This window comes from Rhipicephalus microplus, chromosome 8, assembly GCF_043290135.1.
Source record: "Rhipicephalus microplus isolate Deutch F79 chromosome 8, USDA_Rmic, whole genome shotgun sequence".
Classification (NCBI taxonomy): Eukaryota; Metazoa; Arthropoda; class Arachnida; order Ixodida; family Ixodidae; genus Rhipicephalus; species Rhipicephalus microplus.
In genome coordinates, this window is record NC_134707.1 from 22,787,843 (window position 1) to 22,806,851 (window position 19,009).

Here is a 19,009-nt window from a genome sequence, read left to right on the forward strand (position 1 = left end):
CCATCCATCCATCCATCCATCCATCCATCCATCCATCCATCCATCCATCCATCCATCCATCCATCCATCCATCCATCCATCCATCCATCCATCCATCCATCCATCCATCCATCCATCCATCCATCCATCCATCCATCCATCCATCCATCCATCCATCCATCCATCCATCCATCCATCCATCCATCCATCCATCCATCCATCCATCCATCCATCCATCCATCCATCCATCCATCCATCCATCCATCCATCCATCCATCCATCCATCCATCCATCCATCCATCCATCCATCCATCCATCCATCCATCCATCCATCCATCCATCCATCCATCCATCCATCCATCCATCCATCCATCCATCCATCCATCCATCCATCCATCCATCCATCCATCCATCCATCCATCCATCCATCCATCCATCCATCCATCCATCCATCCATCCATCCATCCATCCATCCATCCATCCATCCATCCATCCATCCATCCATCCATCCATCCATCCATCCATCCATCCATCCATCCATCCATCCATCCATCCATCCATCCATCCATCCATCCATCCATCCATCCATCCATCCATCCATCCATCCATCCATCCATCCATCCATCCATCCATCCATCCATCCATCCATCCATCCATCCATCCATCCATCCATCCATCCATCCATCCATCCATCCATCCATCCATCCATCCATCCATCCATCCATCCATCCATCCATCCATCCATCCATCCATCCATCCATCCATCCATCCATCCATCCATCCATCCATCCATCCATCCATCCATCCATCCATCCATCCATCCATCCATCCATCCATCCATCCATCCATCCATCCATCCATCCATCCATCCATCCATCCATCCATCCATCCATCCATCCATCCATCCATCCATCCATCCATCCATCCATCCATCCATCCATCCATCCATCCATCCATCCATCCATCCATCCATCCATCCATCCATCCATCCATCCATCCATCCATCCATCCATCCATCCATCCATCCATCCATCCATCCATCCATCCATCCATCCATCCATCCATCCATCCATCCATCCATCCATCCATCCATCCATCCATCCATCCATCCATCCAGCAAAGCGTAGGAAAATCGCCTTTTCGTGTATAGCGTCGCATTGTCAACGAGTTCTTATATTCTGGGTATTTGAAACACGCTTCTTCATTACATGTACATAACCATCATTACATAGTGTTCCTCATCTTCATCGTTAGTGCATATAGCCCTCGAGTCGGTTCTGTGCATCGGAGGTGACTGTTTTTGGCCACGTATTCTAGGCCTAATAAATGCGCGTAAAGGACTACGTCGCAAATGGTGGAGGTTGCTCCTCGATTCCCCGTCCACAGAACTGCCCACAATATTTACTTATGTATGCCTTTTGTAATATGAAGAAACAAACACACCGTAGAAAATGAACGTGTTGACATTTATCTCAGATATATGCGCAAAATTTGCTTCTTAATCGACAATCGCATAAGTATGAACGCAGAAACCTGAGAAATATTCGTAATATTCGTGAGCGCTGTGGATATGGTCGTACTTGAACCGTTTCTGTTGACAGACAGACAGACAGACAGAACGACAGAACGACAGAACGACAGAACGACAGAACGACAGAACGACAGAACGACAGACAGAACGACAGAACGACAGACAGAACGACAGAACGACAGACAGAACGACAGAACGACAGACAGAACGACAGAACGACAGACAGACAGACAGAACGACAGACAGAACGACAGAACGACAGACAGACAGACAGTTAGATAGTTAGACAGACAGAACGACAGACAGACAGACAGTTAGATAGTTAGACAGACAGACAGACAGACAGACAGTTAGATAGTTAGACAGACAGACAGACAGACAGACAGACAGACAGACAGACAGACAGACAGACAGACAGACAGACAGACAGACAGACAGACAGACAGACAGACAGATAGACAGATAGATAGATAGATAGATAGATAGATAGATAGATAGATAGATAGATAGATAGATAGATAGATAGATAGATAGATAGATAGATAGATAGATAGATAGATAGATAGATAGATAGATAGATAGATAGATAGATAGATAGATAGATAGATAGATAGATAGATAGATAGATAGATAGATAGATAGATAGATAGATAGATAGATAGATAGATAGATAGATAGATAGATAGATAGATAGATAGATAGATAGAGACACAGACAGACAGAGCAAAATTTTTGCGTTGAAGTATCCCGAGAAAGACTATCCTCTTTAAAGCATTAACGAAAGATAGAAGTTCACATGTCCCACAAAACGCTATCATGGAGCTAACCGGCGCAGTATTAAAGGAACACTAAAGTTCAGTATTAAAGGATCACTAACGAACCAACATGACTTTGTAAATTGTGCCCTAAGAACACTGATGTCAATTTCGTACCTGTTGGTTTATTATTATAGGAGAAAATGAAGGTTGAAGTTTTATTTTCAAATTTCTCACCAAATTCACCGCATGTAAAGTCACAAATTTCAAAATGTATTATTCATATTTTGGCAAATTCAGTTCAATTGAATCTTCTGAAACTTGAAATGGTAAATGTATGGACCACTCAGAGCAGAATGTACTTCATTTTTGCCAATTGAGAATCGCTTATGACCTAGTAGACACCGTCAAAATTCATGGCGTCACGGCATTTGGTTCGAGAATTCGAATGCGAGTTCGATACTCGTACTTGTTTTCGCTCGTTTTTTTCGCTTAACGTCATTTCGCGTTGAATGTGGTATTATCGGCATTGTGCAATTGTAAAATACTACTACGAGAAAATAGTTTTCTTTTTTTCCTTCTTTAGAGTCCCTTTAGACTGCACGAGCGCTAAGAGAAACAAAGCGTTGCTAAAGACGCAAACACTGACGCGAAAAGGAAGAGAAACTGAGTGCAACGCCTGCCCTTCTCGAGCTTAGACAACGCAACGCAGATGCAAAGCTTTTTTTGAGCGGGCTTGCATGAACACTCTTCTCCACACAGCCATAACTTTCCAGACATGTCTATAGGTGAGCCTGCAAGCATTAACTTGTGCGTCACCGAAGCGATGAATCGCTTTGGGAACGACGCAGCCGCGAAAGGTATCGTATTGCTGCCAGGAAGCGTATACCGCGTACAGAGTGACGGCAAAGCGAGCTCTCTGCGGCCGAAGGTCGTGAATAAACTCTTGCCTCGACTGACGCGGCCAGACGCGGCGGCTTACCGTAGCCCAGTAGAAAATTGAGAAGGACGCCAGACGCTGTCGTGGACCGCAGCGGTGCCAGACGCGGCGCCTTACCGTAGCCCAGTAGAAAATTGAGAAGGGCGCCAGACGCTGTCGCGGCCCACAGCGGTGCCTGTACTGCCGCAGGGTGCGAGCCAACTTCAGCGTCTCGGCACGGGCAGTGGCACCGATGAGATCAACGTACGAGGCCTCCAAGGTGTCGAAGTTCACAGAGTCGTTGGCAGCGACGCTCCAAGTGAAAGTAGGCCCCAGATGCAATTCGCCTGAAGGTCAAACGGTACCCGTCACAGCCATGCAGCACGCCACAAATGAGAGCAACGCGCGGAAGCAGTGGATTCAGACTGACCAGCAGCGGCCCCAGTTTCGTAGCTGCCATGGCAAACGCCGTAAAAAACTGGAGCCCACATCGCCTTCGAGATTCGCGGTAAAAGAACCACGCTACACCAATGTTCGTTAGATTACATACCAGCTGTGGGATCGAACGTTTCCGTGACCATAACACGAATCGAAACTATGCAAAATCACTACGAATGAGAGGGAAGTAGGAGGGAAAGCAAAAAAAAAATAGAAGCAGAGACATGGGCGCTTAGTGTACTATTACGGAAGACGGAGAGTTCTCAGAACGGCTGGCTACTTCGATACAAGGGAGACTAGGATTCTCTGAACCCAGTGCGACCTAGTGTCGGTGGAGTATCTTCCGCAATCCGCAAACGCTCCTTGCTTTTAAGCAACTAGGAAAACACGGCCTCTGAGATTACCGACTTTAATCCTCATGTCATCATGGCATAAGCTACGAAAAACAACGGCTCTACAATTGAAGTGGGCTGCCAAGCGCCAGGGGAAGACTTCCACGACGCGTATGTAACACTTTTTTTAACTAAAAAAAATTCACAAGGAAACTGAAGTCGGCTATATTATAAACTATTTGTTATTGCTCATATAGTTTTATAATATAATGGTGAAGTTTATAAAAACTGTTCTAAAAACGTTAATTGCTACTATCGTGCCTAGATTAAGTAAGTATATTCTACCGTTGTAAAATGTAATAAGAAATGCATATATATGTGCCCACTTCTGCCTACGACTTCGCATAGAAGTCGGCAAAATAGACTAAATAAGTAAATAAATAAATAGGCACTCTATTGCTGCAGCCTACGTACGTTTGTCGCTTCGTTGCGTTCTTTACCGCCGAATGGCAGCAGTCGCCTGCATTACATAAGGTCCCTAGATGAAACAAGGTAGCGTCACTCATTGTTCTCGAGCCGTCCTCCTCACTCTCTCAATTACTCCTCTTTTTTCCCTGTCATCCGCGTCTGTAATTGGTGCATTACTTGCACGTGATCTTGCAAATGGCTGGTGGTGTTATTTATTATTATGCAGAAGGTTCAAAATGAGTACGCATGCGCATATGGCTCCAGCCTTATTCTCGCTGTGACCAAAAACAAAATTGTAGCCAGAACATAAACTGAAGAGGAGGAGCGTTTCGGTGTGCACTAAGTCAACCAAGATTGTTTCGCCATGCTCGTTCAATGCAACATCTGCGTTTTTCAGCAATGCTGCGTTGCCGTAAACAACAGAAAATGGTTTCGCTCTCTTCAACTTACCTCGTGCTTTCCGAGATGAAGCGCACCATGAAGTACAACTATGAACCATTTCACGCGAATGCTTTCGTGCAACTCCGTCAACGTACGTCGACGCGGATCTGCGAAGCGAGTTCACTTGTCGGTTTTTATTGAAACGCCAGGCGCGCGTCTAATGCGTGTCTAGTGCATGCCAGTTGGTACAGATACATGTGGGTATGCACGTATACAGAACAGCTATAGGTTGTAATCAACGCACCTTCAGAAACATTTCACTCTTGACCAGTTCCCGCTTGAGCCGAAACGCGCTGCTTCGAGACACCTCACCAGTAGAACTCTAACTTTTCAGGAAGTTCCCAGCACTGCATCAGAATCACTTGGCATCACGATTGTCCAAATGAGCACATTAAAAAAACGTCATCGCAGTGCTGCTGGACGAGTGTTCGTACCAGTCTGGTCGTAGTTTTAGGGGCGAAGCTCCTTAGGGCGTGGGCTGTGCGTCCCCTGTAGCCTGTATGTAGCCACCTCTAGTTTAGTTCTTGCAGTGTTCACTAGATGGCGGTACCATCCCCTGTATGTAGCCACCTCTAGTTTAGTTCTTGCAGTGTTCACTAGATGGCGGTACCGTCTCCTGTATGTAGCCACCTCTCGTTTAGTTCTTGTAGTGTTTACTAGATGGTGGTACTTGTAGCTGATGATGAAAAGATGCAAGATGTTATAAACTAGAAAGCGGTACTTGTAGTTGATGAAAGACGCGAGATCTTATAAAATAGGAATGATGTCACATATGGCGCGTGTCGTTGGTTGAAGGCAATCGTTCGATTTAGTGCGGCGACGTACGCTAGGGGGAGCGTTGTAATAAAATCCGTTCGCTGTTGGCGCGCGCTCGGAGTCGCCGGATGGATAAGGCTGCACAGCGGAGAGAGCGCAAGGCGGCAGCAGCGCGCGCTCGCAGACAGAATCCCGATGTGCGAGCGCGCGAGGCAAGGGACATCGCAAGCCATCCATCGTCTAAGAACAAATAAAAGTTGATTTGTGTATATACACACACAGCGTTTCTCACGTCTTTACATGATGATCGACTGGGCGAATTACACGGAAGATTCACAGTTTACCGATGAATCCCTCCGGAGCTTCGCCCATTCATCATCATTCCCCAGTGAATATGCCGTAATTTTTTTTCTCGCGTGTGCACAAGCCAGTTGTAATCAATCGTCACAACATCACGCCCTGTGGCCATTTACAGGATGCAGCAAGAAGCACGTTCACTGTGTCACAGCACGAACAAAACACAATCGGAGAAGTGGACTAGTTAGAACTGGACGAAATACCACGGCCGTGGAACTAAAATGTACTACGCGAGACGCCATGGCTATTGGTGTTAAGTATAGAACTGCCCAACGTTGCCGGTTGAGTAACGCACATCCCGCTTGCTCTTGTGTTGTGCCGTTTATGTTCATAAAGGTAACTGTTTATTCTACGTCTTATTTCGTTCCATTTTGTTTCATTTACATCTATTCACCGTAGTAACAGAACCCAAACATTCGCTTTTGGATGAAAGTTTTAAACCTTCTAGGGGGCGCTTCAGGCAAATAAGCGAGGAGGAAAAGGGAGGGTGTCGCTACCTTGGAAACTTGTTTCATCTAGGGACCTTAGCATTACATAGAGATATCGGCGGTGAATGCGAAACAATCTGGGCACTCGAATTCTCCGGTGGCCGCGGGCAGTGCAATTTCATTAATTTTCTTTGTGTTGATATCAGGCCACGCTGCTTAATCTATCTTATCCGCTTGTATTAGTATCCTGCTTTGTACGCTGCTTCCTGTGGACTGCTCCGGTTCGTGCTATAAGTTTAAAGAGTTTAAATTTAACAGGACAGATCGCATTCAGGAAGACGCTCTCTGTCATTGTCTACACTCATGGACTTCAGCTTGCGTGACGTTGAACCCTTGCGGCCTTCAAGACTACGTGAGCGATATTCCAACGCTGACGGTCCTGTCTAGCGCCCTGCACCCGTCTCCGCACAGGAAAACAAAGCAAGTGATCGACACAGTTGTCGGTGTAATATGATAGTTAGACTTGCTACCAATTATTCGGTTGCTGACTCTCATATCAGCTGATAACAAAACGTAAGCAAATGGAGACGCATAATGATATATTAATCGTCATGTGTATATGTTCTAAACCAAGATATAATTATCAAGTGTAATGGTGTAATGGTTCCTGATAATCGCAATTTGATCACACGGGGGAGTTTACGTTAACTCACTGGCGAATGCCAACGAATTTTAACTTTCCTCCCCCTCATAGCATGCGAGCCCCGGACAAGCAAAGTCCAGGGCTCGCACCCTCTCCCGCGCGGCACGTTCACTGGCTCGAACGGCTTCGGGAACGTCCACTCGCCGTTGACTATTGCGAGCGGCGTCTTGACGCCGGCCTTCATCGGCCTTCTCCGCCTGACGCTTGCGTTGTCGTTCCGCTTCTTGGGCCGCGTTCGCGGCTCGATGCTGACGCCTCATCTCGGCCTCGCGAGCGCGCAGTTCACCATCCGCTGCCCGCTTCGCCCGCTTGTCCTCGGCCTCGCGAGCGCAAAGTTCGGCATCCTCTGCACGCTTCGCCCGCTTATCCTCGGCCTCGAGAGCGCGCAGTTCGGCATCCGCTGCACGCTTCGCCCGCTTGCACTCGGCCTCGCGAGCACGCAGTTCGGCATCCGCTGCACGCTTCGCCCGCTTACGTTCGGTCTCACGAGCCCTTCGCAGCGCCGCCTTGTCTTCCAACGTCGGCGAAACCACCGCGGTACCGTCACCTCCAACGACGGGTGCAGTGCTGGCATTCGCTTGTACTGCATTCGTTGTTGATGGTAGCGTTGCCTCCGGGACATCCATCGCCCGACCCGCTCTCGACGGGAGACAGAGAGAAGGCAGGCGCGCGAGAGAGAGGGGTGCGCGCGCAGCTGCAGCGAGCGAGGAGAGCGGAGGAGCGACCGAAGGGGGATATCAACGTCGCGTCTGTGGCTTATTCGGTATAGCGTCGCGCTGCGGCCCGCCAAGTACTCTTTCTTTTAAAGATAGAGAGAAGACTGCGGACGCCGCCGACGGCGGTGGATGGTTTGGGGTCGCTTATAAAGTGTATTCACACTTGAAATGTCGATTTCCTCAAGTTCAAACGTGCATTGACTCCGGATATCAATGAATCGAAACCGTTGTATTATGGGGGAGTATTTCTGACGCTGCCTCGGCCTCACACACATTCGCTATTGACTCGAAACAACCTAGCGTTTTCCAAAGCGTTCTCGAAGTTCTTCAAATGACAACTTCTTCGAAGCATTCAGCTGTTCCTTTTCATCAAAAGTCTTCGTGTCCTAATTCTACGAGACTGTTTCGCCCAATCGTGGGTACTAAGCGTGATTATCTTTTCACTGGATTAGCGTGCCGTGTACTGGTGCACAAAGCTAAGGCCAACCATGGCAATTTTAAACTATTAATGCACAGATACAAGCGCTATGATGAGCAGTGCTTAAAAAGTTTTTTATTGTGAAATGATTTTTAGGGAGCACTTCATTCACGCACTGCACGTTTATATTAGTGCGGTGAATAATTATTCTCTTGTTGACAGCCCGCATTTCCAAATCTTTCGCGATAGCGTAGTGTAACACGGTATCGTTCTCGTTCGCTTTGACAACAGAACGATGCCGCTAGTAAGTTGTAACTGTCCAACTAAGTCATCCCGACAAGTCTTCGACAATCCAAGCATCCAACGCAATGTTAAGATTTCAACGAACAACGGCACGAGCGTCTATAGACTCAGAGATGCGGTATATCACTCAATACAGCCGCTGTGGTGAGCGACATTGTGTATACGCGAGAGTGTTCGTATTCCCTTTCTTTAGTCTTATAAATGCGAAGGTCTTCATAGCAATCTATCCATCAATCCATCCATCCATCCATCCATCAACCGTCAATCCATCCATCCATCCATCCATCCATCCATCAACCGTCAATCCATCCATCAATCCATCCATCAACCGTCAATCCATCCATCCATCAATCCATCCATCAATCCATCCATCCATCCATCCATCCATCCATCCATCCATCCATCCATCCACCAATCCATCCACCAATCCATCCACCAATCCATCCATCCATCCATCCATCCATCCATCCATCCATCCATCCATCCATCCATCCATCCATCCATCCATCCATCCATCCATCCATCCACCAATCCATCCATCCATCCATCCACCAATTCATCCACCAATCCATCCACCAATTCATCCATCAATTCATCCATCAATTCATCCATCAATTCATCCATCAATCCATCCATCAATTCATCCATCAATCCATCCATCAATCCATCCATCAATCCATCCATCAATCCATCCATCAATCCATCCATCAATCCATCCATCAATCCATCCACGAATCAATCCACCAATAAATCCACCAATAAATCCACCAATCAATCCGATATCAATCCAACAATCAATCCGATATCAATCCACCAATCAATCCAATATCAATCCACCAATTAATCCAACAATATATCCGTTTATCCGTCCGTCCGTCTGTCTGTCTGCCTACGTCTGGGTGTCCTCAAAGTCACCTCCTTAACTTGATGTAGGGCAAATTAAGTATATGGGAGGGTAAAAGGTTTTGAAGAATATGTCACTCTGGTCACGAGACGAATAGCGTGAAAATCCTGTCGCGTATGTCGCGAAAACATTTCCCTTCAGACACGACACGCGCGGCAGATATTCGTATACCACTAACCACGATTCGTGGGTATACGCCACAGCTGTTTCACTGTTTACATCTACCAAGGAATGGCGAGAACGGATACTAACGCGATTGCGTTAAAGAGCTCGTTTCGCAGATACTCTGGCGTCAGCGGTGGCGAGAGAAAAATCATCACCTTATGTCTACCACATGGCCACGCCTCTGCTTGTGAAAACAGTGAAAAGAACTTTCCCTGCTAGGAAATGCAGTCGACGTAACTTTCAAGCTTCACAAACACATGCGTCATGTATACATGCTTCACAATGCAACATGAAATATTGCGCTAATATTGCGTGTTACTAGCGTCCATTTCCAACGGGCGCAAGAATATGTGATTATTATGACACCGTGGTTGAAAGCCGGTACCCCACTACAAAAGGCACACACGCTACAGCGCATATTCCCTTAAGGCCACGTAATGGGTGCATAGTAAATTCGACAAGGTTTCACGCACCAAGTGTTTGAAGTACGCACTAGGAACAGTATGTCGCTATCGCGTTGAACTGCTATAGGCGAAGCTTTAGGGTCTTGTAATTTTTACTGATTCAGTTGCGACAGCGTCAAGAAAAAGTGTCAACGAGAAGGCAAATTATGAATGTTAGGGCCGCAGCAGGAATGGAACCCAAGCATAGAGTGAAATCAATTACTGTGCCATGGAGCTGGGTAAAGTCTTAAAACGGCTTTGAAAGAGATGCTATGCGGGAGATTGTTGGTTGCAGCGCTACCATCTAATCTTATGGACATTACATGTGTGCTTGTATGACACAGGCGTCGCGCCAGTTTAACGTCAACTGTATACTTAGGCACCCGCCCCAAACTGGGCATACGTGCAGGGCTGCTATCCTCGCAAGAACAAGCGCTACATAGCAGCTTACCGTTTCAGATTGCGCTGCAGTTAATGTTCCTAATAAGAAAAATACCAATGTTGATGTTGGCATCGTTACGCCACTGTAGACAAACGGTTACCTGAATATACGCGACTCTTCCAGCAGATGACTGCGCGTAAAACATTTGTAAGTATCTTTAGCACGATTCCAGACGTTTTGCCCAACAAATATTTACACCAAAGTCCCTTTGCCACCCCATACTTTCCATACCATTGATTGCCATGGTACGTAGGAACTGCCTTTTAGATGCGGAGCATCTAATACTCGAGGCTTGTAGTGCGGCGCCGTCCGCAAGCTTCCTCCTCCTTCTTCCACCATCTGTGCATCCCTTCCTCCTCTACACACCGCGCGCGCTTCACACCTCCACCAACTGTGCACCCTTCCTCCTCTACACACCGCGTGCGCTTCTCCTCTTCACGAACATTCGCTAGCTGTATAATGTAGCGCGCATGCGCCGTCACGCTTCGAGAACATCGGCAGCTGACGCGCGCGCATGCGCCGTTGCGCTTCTCCCCCTTCTCGAACATTCGACAGCTGACAGTGCATGCGCCGTCGCGCTGTATATATACTGAAGGTCGGTGCTCGCTCGCTCAGTTGCCGCTCGTTGGTTGGTTTGTACGGCGCGTCGACGTCCGAGGTCGCAATGATCGACGTCCCTTCGACCAGCGCCGGCCAAAGTGTTGGCGGAACCGCAACCAAGTCGTCGTCCGAAGACAAGGCAGCGCGGAGAAGAGCTCGCGACGTCGAACGTAAACGTCGGCGTCGCGCAACGCACGACGACTGCAAACACCACCAGCCGACCACCATTCGCGGAACCTGCATCGACCACGTCTTTGCAAATTTCGACCTACGACCGCTGCAACCCGATCCACTCACTCTTCACTTAACCGACCAAAAAGCCATCGTGCTCAAAGTTCGTCGCAATAGATAAACACCGCCCTTTCGCATGCGTGTCGTACGTGTTCACTCATTTAACACCCCTCCAATAACCACGTTAACCAATTTAGCCAGCGACCCAAGTAAGTCGCAATTTAACACCCCATTTCACAACCACGTTAACCAATTTAGCCATCGACCCAAGTAAGTCGCACTTTAACACCCCGTTAACCAATTATATGCTCCGCATCCTCCTCAGTGTTCCCCCGAGGGAAGCTGCGGGCAATTTTTTTTCTACCCCTTATCTTTTTACTTTCTCTTCTGTCGGGTAAGCAGACCGGTTATGACAAAGTGGTTGGCATCCCAGTCTTTCCTGTGTGTCTTGTTTCGATCTTTGCTTTCGGCTAAGGAAATAAATTATATCTGGCGCAAAAATCGGGAATTGTGTCCTGCAATAAAATTCTAATCAAAGATCTTGCAATGAACAAAATCGATATATTCTATCTTTAGTTTTAAATCACCAAATAAAATATAAATTTGAAGCTGTGCAGTTGCGTCATAAGAGATACCCTTCATGTCACTACAGCGGAAAAGCTCAACCTAGTTTTCATGTGCCAGCCTTGCATTATGGGAAGGGAAAGTAACTGTGCAGTGGCACAGCTAAGGGGTAGCACACCAAGCCCGTGCTTCCCCCCACCACACCTCCCCCCCAATTTGTTTCCGCTATAGATATCGAGCGAGAAAGGACGCTCGGCTACACCAGCCGACAAGCCCCCCCCCCCCCCCCTCTTCGGATCAAAGTTTAGCCCCATCCCACTAAAAACTTTTCTGATAACGAGGCGGTGCACGGGTCATCTCGAGGGCTTGCAGGCAAAGCCGCTGCCGTCAACACGGTCACTGCCTTGGCGGTGATTTCGGGTGAGAAGTGCGAGTGGGAGGATTGCCTCACCAGTTTCGAGGATATTACACAGCGTTACAGCCTGGCCAGGTACAAATTTCCGCCACTGACACAAAAACTTAACAAGAATCGGGCGGTCACGGGACGACAGCTGCAGACCTGAACGTTTCCGAACCCGGTGATCTTGAATCTCTGTCACCTATAGCTTAATCCGTCACGCTGCAAGTATACCGAGGCCACGGAAACCCTGGAACATGCGTCATGGAAGTGTGCCGGAGGAGGGGCTTCAGACAGGGGTACAGCCTCGAACCGAACGCGCTGGACAGACTGAACTGCTCAGCCATGTCGTCCAGCAAGCCGAGGCAGCCGCCAGTGGTGGGGCTGACACCAAGATGGCCATATTCGCCCAAATCCCCGTATAACTAGCACATGTTTTTTCATGAAGTTGCTTCTCACTTTCTACGCCTCTGCTACCATGTAAACTTCCTTGTGCTTCAGTTTGCTGTTGCTGCTTCATAACATGCGCTTTCTAGGCTGATATGAGTTCGCGCTTTATACAATCGTTGCTTCTATCGAACTAACTATCGATAGCTTTTTTTCATGCATCTACTGTAGCATCGATAGTTCTACATCTCTGCCTGTGTGCCATCAGGACGCGCGAGAAGTTATGTCGCGATGTCGACTTGGCATGCGATATCTTCGAGTGTTATTAACTGGAATTGGTGAATGTGTTGGAATTCTGCGAGGTACTGTATCGAAGTGGGATATAGAGGGGCAGCACAGACCATTGGAGTGCCAGGCTTCCAGCACAGGTCATGTAGCTCCCACAGTTACGGAGCACTGCAAAGTAATTCCATCGACGTTTAACTGATTTCTCGATGGAAACATCTGAAAGCAAAAAGCTAATAACCAGAGGGTGGCATACCGGGCACTTGCCTCCCCCCCCTAATATATATATATATATATATATATATATATATATATATATATATATATATATATATATATATATATATATATATATATATATATATGTGTGTGTGTGTGTGTGTGTGTGTGTGTGTGTGTGTGTGTGTGTGTGTGTGTGTGTGTGTGTGTGTGTGTGTGTGTGTGTGTGTGTGTGTGTGTGTGTGTGTGTGTGTTTACTGTGTGCAAATACAAGTTAAATTTCTCAAAACAAGATGCACCACTGCCTGCCTACACTTTTGGCACATAATAAAACTACGCGTATAATACAAAACATAGTCATAAAGTTGCTGGCTTGCAATAGCGTTACGCCAATAGAATATTTGAAGAGCAGCACAATTTTGGCTGTTGATACAAATGAGAAGTGGTTACAATGAATTTACGAAGATTAACAGACGGGCTATATATACAATTGACACTTTTTAATATGTATGTGTGCTGTTTTTAATTTGTTTACAAAGTATTAAACCTTTTAGAAAGCAATAATTATCTGCCGCAAAGCTGGCATGATAAAACTGAGTGGTCACCGATATAAATGTTGTGTCAACGATACTTATACTGGGGTTCCTCGTGAAACAATCGAGCGCATGTAGGCTCATATGAGAAACACTGTGCTCTTGATATCGTGGAGACTGCCGACAAAATGAGCGTATGATTTAATCATGGTTTTGATACTTCTCCCGTTTTTGTAGCTCGCCAGTAGCCACTTATGATGTAACGCAGCTCAAAGCACTGATTGGGTGGGAAGCTAGGCGGATCCGTGCAAATTCGGATTCACTTTTTTGGGGGGAGGGGAGGGCGGGGGCTGCAGGTTCTTGAAAATCGGCGCAATTTCAGCTTGCCTGCATAATCAATCGTGCACTGTGTGGCGCGTAGCGGGTGCGTAAACTGATAAAGCCCCAGAAACGCATTAAACGCGCTAAAAACGAGCAATTAGACGCTTTCGCAGGCTACGGCGCGTGCGCACTCCCAATGCAGACGCTTCCGAGATCTTCAGTACCATGGGACAACAGCGCCACCGCTACTGCCACCCGCCGGAGAATCAGCCGAGATGCGGCGCGGCCGCCTCGTTCATTCCGCTGCCCCTTTCTAGTACACCGTACGTGAGTCGGTCCGCTTCTTGAGGCGGGTAATTTGAAGTGCGCTAACCCGATGCGGAGCACGAAAACGTGATTTTATTTCAAAATAGGTTCTCCCTTGGCACAAAAGAAGCACTACGAGGTTTCTGCACCACCATTTCAACAAACAACGTCGACCTAATAGTTTACTATAGTGTCCCTTTCATCTACAGCTGATTGTCCAGTATATGAACTGTGCGAAAACCATGTCTCGCGTGCGCAGGTGCGAGGCCAAATATTTAACGAATTAAAGAGCGTCACAACAACGCCATACGCACTAACTTGCCCAGCTGACCTTTTTTGTTTATCATGCGCGCCAGTTCTTTTGCATATGCCCTTCTATGTAAAATCTACTTGCTATTCCAAACCAGTGTGACTTTTACACCACTATTCAGCGTTCCTTCTAATCAAATTGAAAACATGATACCAGAACTCGTACTCGATGTTCCATTGATAAAATCGCACATAAGTTTGCTGGACTTATAACGGGTGCTGGCCCACAAAAGAGTAGTGCGGTCTGAAAGGGCAGAAAGTTACAGGCTTCAGAGCTGAGGATTCTATTCGTTCTCGAAATATAGTGAGCTTGCAATGCAGACCATTAGCTTTCTTTCTGCAAGGATTGCCAGTTTGTCACAACTGATTCAATGGAGCCATCATATACCCGTACCTGCTTATGTTCTCAGTACGAGGCTTTCTTTGCTGAAGCAGGCATAAAAGGAAAGTGGCCTCTTAAAAGCACCTTCATCTGAATATTGAAAAACAACACCCACTAAGGCAACCAAACTTTGCAGGTGGGAGTCGGTTCGATGAAAGCGCTCGACGAGGTCTCGGGGTTCGGAAACCTCCGAAGCCTCATGGTCATCGTGGACCCATCGCCTTCTGCGACGTCAATTCTCACTTGCAGCAGCTGCTTACTAATCCACTGGACCTCGAACATCTGGCGCTTGAAAACTGCGGCTGTCTACGGCTCTCCGCAATGGCGAAATCCTGCCCAAAGCTCAAAACGCTCAGGCTCGCAAGCTGCATGGGCAGCGACGAAGACATCCCAGTGGCCGGTGGTGCGTTCGTTAATCTGAACTGCGTCGACATGTATGTCACCCTCCTGAAGGCCGTTTTTCGCTCACTCTTGTGCGTCACTCGGCGCACCCTTCGCATCACTCGCTTTGTAAACGAAGGCACTTGCACAGCGTTCCTGGAATACTGTGCCCGCTACGGCCAGGAATATACCCTTTCGTGAATCTCGAACGCCTCACCTTGGCGACGAACAAACCACTGCGCAAGTTGGCCCTGGAGCCCCGGGACCTGCACCGCGTCGCCATGTCCTTGCCGAAACTGCGACGCCTGGAGACGCACAGCTACGACCTGCGACTGTTCTTCGAGAACTGCGTCACTCCCAGTAAAATGTCACTGTCGTGGGTAGGATGCGTATACTGCACCGTCATCGATCAGAACGCTGCGATAAACGATCGCGTGACGCAGTTCTTTCGCAAAATATTCTGTTCCGCCTAAGTGTAGGATTCTTCATGCTGGCGTTGTAAGCTGCTTGGCAGTCGTCACGTGTATAAACTGTGCTGTAACCACCACGCGTAGGTTGCTGTCAGCAAGTCATGATGTCTACAGCGAACGCAAGTTTTCCGTTCGTCCTAGATATCAGTTCACACTGATATCTGTGCCGAATGCTTCCCAATTTTGACGTAGTTATCAGCCATTGGGCCGCTATTCTAAGGTCGAAGCTAGGCTCTGGTCGTTTGTGTGCACTGCTTTTCTAAAATTACATTGCTTACTCGCCAGTTTATTTCTGTTCCGAGACGCACATATCGCAGCGTCAATAGGTGTTTGATATAGTTTATAAAAAATGACTAAATGGTGGTCCTATTGGATGAGAAAGAAATTCTATTACGGTGGTTGGCGTTGAAACCACGTATCATGATCTAAGCAATTTTTTTGTGTAGTTTGTTGAAGCACATTGTGCGCTATTGTCGCTCGTCTATGCAATATGGCTACTATGGCGTATAGGAATGACCGCAAGGACGTTTCAACTCTCGATATTGCCGTTTAGATAGATGATTCTGATACCCAGCAGTCATTGATCAGTTGGGCGATAATCACACCGATCGTAAACTTGAAAAAATGACAGCCTGGTACACCCGTGATAGGCGCTGCATTGAGGCTTTTTTTTTTTCACGGACAAAACAATCAGGCGTCCCACCAGGTGGATCACTCGAGGGCTGAACAGTGTAAAGATTTCTACTTGCTACAAAAAGCTGAGAAATCGTATCAGCGTCAGCAACAACCTTACGATCAATAAAATGGGCAGCTACGTCGGTGAGCTCAGACTGTCTCACGAGTCACAGACACGTCACCGAATTCTGCTCACGTTAGAAAAAGACAGACAGCGACAAAATTGCTCATATGGCAATTTATGGCGAGGCATATGTGCCTCCTCGTTTTTTTTTTGTGTGTGTGTTTTACATGAATACAGTGAGGCTTCCGCCTTCATATTCAATTAGGTCAGTGCGTGTAAATTCATTATCATTATCAAGAAGCCACAAAAGTGTTCTTCCTCTATGGTTAGGCAAGGCATAAAGTGCATCTGAAAGGGCAAGAAGGAGGGCATACACAGACAAAAAAAAAACGCGCAAAGGAGTGGCGTTCTGGCTACAACCGTTTAAAAAGGCCAACCGATCGCAAAAAGGCACAGTAGCACTTGCAGCACCTTCTTCTGTGACGTTCCATACTGTATATCGAAGATGCATTGTGACTGAAGAAGACCCTGCGAGCGCTGCTGCGGTTTTTCGATCGGCCGGCCTTTATAAAAGGTTATACCCAGAGCACCCTTCCTGTATTAGGCTGTGATGAGATCAAACTTCGGGTCGGGCGTGGCGCCTTAGTTGATCGCCGCCGGTGTCTGTAACCATTATCGCGAAATAAAAGAGAAAAAAAAACTTGTACTAAGAATACAGTGGGGCTCGAACCCGGATCCGCTGCGTGCCAGCCCAGTATTCAGCTACCACTGAGCCTAGTGATTGGGACTTGTTCACAAACTTGCCTTAGGCAGTCTTGATGTCGGCAAAGGAATCGCGTTAATATGAGTAATAAAGCGTTTTCGAACAGCAAAAGAACAAACAACGAGGCGTCACACAATGCGAATAGCGTAACGAGTGGATCGTTCATTGCACCAACCAATTACAAAAGCTAGTTTTTGATCACCTAATAAGTGTGGAACATAAGCACTTCAGGCACAATTCCTCATCGTCGTCAGCCACTGCATGAACAATTGGCACAAAATTCCTTCCAATTGAGTGTTAAGCGGATACAACACTTTTCAGAAAAAGGACGAAAAATGGCAAGGCTGGCTTGCTACCCCGAAATTATTATTATTAATGCCATTGTGGGTACCCAGCAAGTATGCTTGCTGCAGTTACCGAATGAGTGTTTAGAAAAGGCTCTGAAAGGCCGCTTTTATAGCTTTCGCTGTGACTGTGCCGCGCCTTCCGCGTAGGCCTGGCCTTTTTATAAGCACCCGACAATGCAGTTTACGAGATCTGGTGGTAGCGACAGAACACACAGCCTAGCGAGTAGACGCAGCAAAAAAGAACTTGCACGTGCGTATCATTTTCTTTTTTAGGTGTGAGCAAGAGGACCACAGCTGATTATGTAAGCGCTCAGGAAGCGTTCTTTGAAAACGTGCCAAAAAGGGCACCGACACTTCAGCGTGTCACTGTGTTCAGCGAGCGTTCCCTTTTTTTTTAGTATTCCTGGCGGTCGGTAGCAAGAATGCTGAGGCAGCCCAAAGAGCTTTGTCGCGCCCTCTGGTCCACTGTCAGGTACCTATAGGCACTAAGTACCCCGTGTTCCCTTTCTTAACAGCTCCTAACAGCCGTTATGACAACTTGGCAGCGTAAACAAATGGGACGCAGAAACAGTAGGACAAAACAAGCACAGAATAAAGAAGTCCCAGCTTCGCGGCAAAGGCGAAGCAATGGACGCGATAGCAACAAATTGGAAGGTCACGCGCATAATGGCAAGCAGATCAAAGCGTGCCCCGCGTTTCTCATGCACAAATGACGCACGAATCGTATACTCACAAGTACAGATTAATACGAATAAGCGTCTCAGTTGCTACTTCACTGTGTCTGAAAAGCGCGCCCTTTTCGCAAACGGAGACTGTGCAACGATTGCAGTGACCTTTGTGCGCCTGGTAACTGCAACAGAATCGTTTAGACGAAACTCAAAGGCTAGCCAAGACGTACGATTCTCCCAACTTCAAGGTAAGGGCGCGCGATCGAGCATATACCTCCTTATTCTCTACGCGGGCCAAAGTACGCGTGAAAGATGAAAGCCACCGTGCGCTCACTGTGCCATCTTGCTCTTAATGCTGAAAACACGATAGTTCCTCCCCTAGATGCCCGCCAACAGCGGTAAGTGGTAGATGTGAATAGCTTGCCGTTTGAACGTTGAAAGAGGTACCTCTCGGTGTCTCACTGGTTAACGCCTCGCATTCACGACGTGGAGGTGCCACGTTGGATTCCGCGTGCCGCAGTCTTTTTTCTGGAATATACGGTGCATATGCATACATATACATGTATGGTGCATATACATGCATATACTTATACATATACGGTGCAAGTA

At 47.3% G+C, this 19,009-nt stretch overlaps 1 protein-coding gene across 1 annotated transcript in view; it reads right to left on the reverse strand.

Moving 5' to 3' along the window:
- Nucleotides 1-15,760, reverse strand: part of LOC142768866 (uncharacterized) — a 36,333-nt gene extending 20,573 nt beyond the window's left edge. The window contains exon 1 of the mRNA XM_075871304.1: nucleotides 15,631-15,760. The gene's annotated coding sequence lies outside the window, so the exon portion shown is untranslated. The remainder of the gene's footprint in view (nucleotides 1-15,630) is intronic.
- Nucleotides 15,761-19,009: the final 3,249 nt, after the last annotated feature.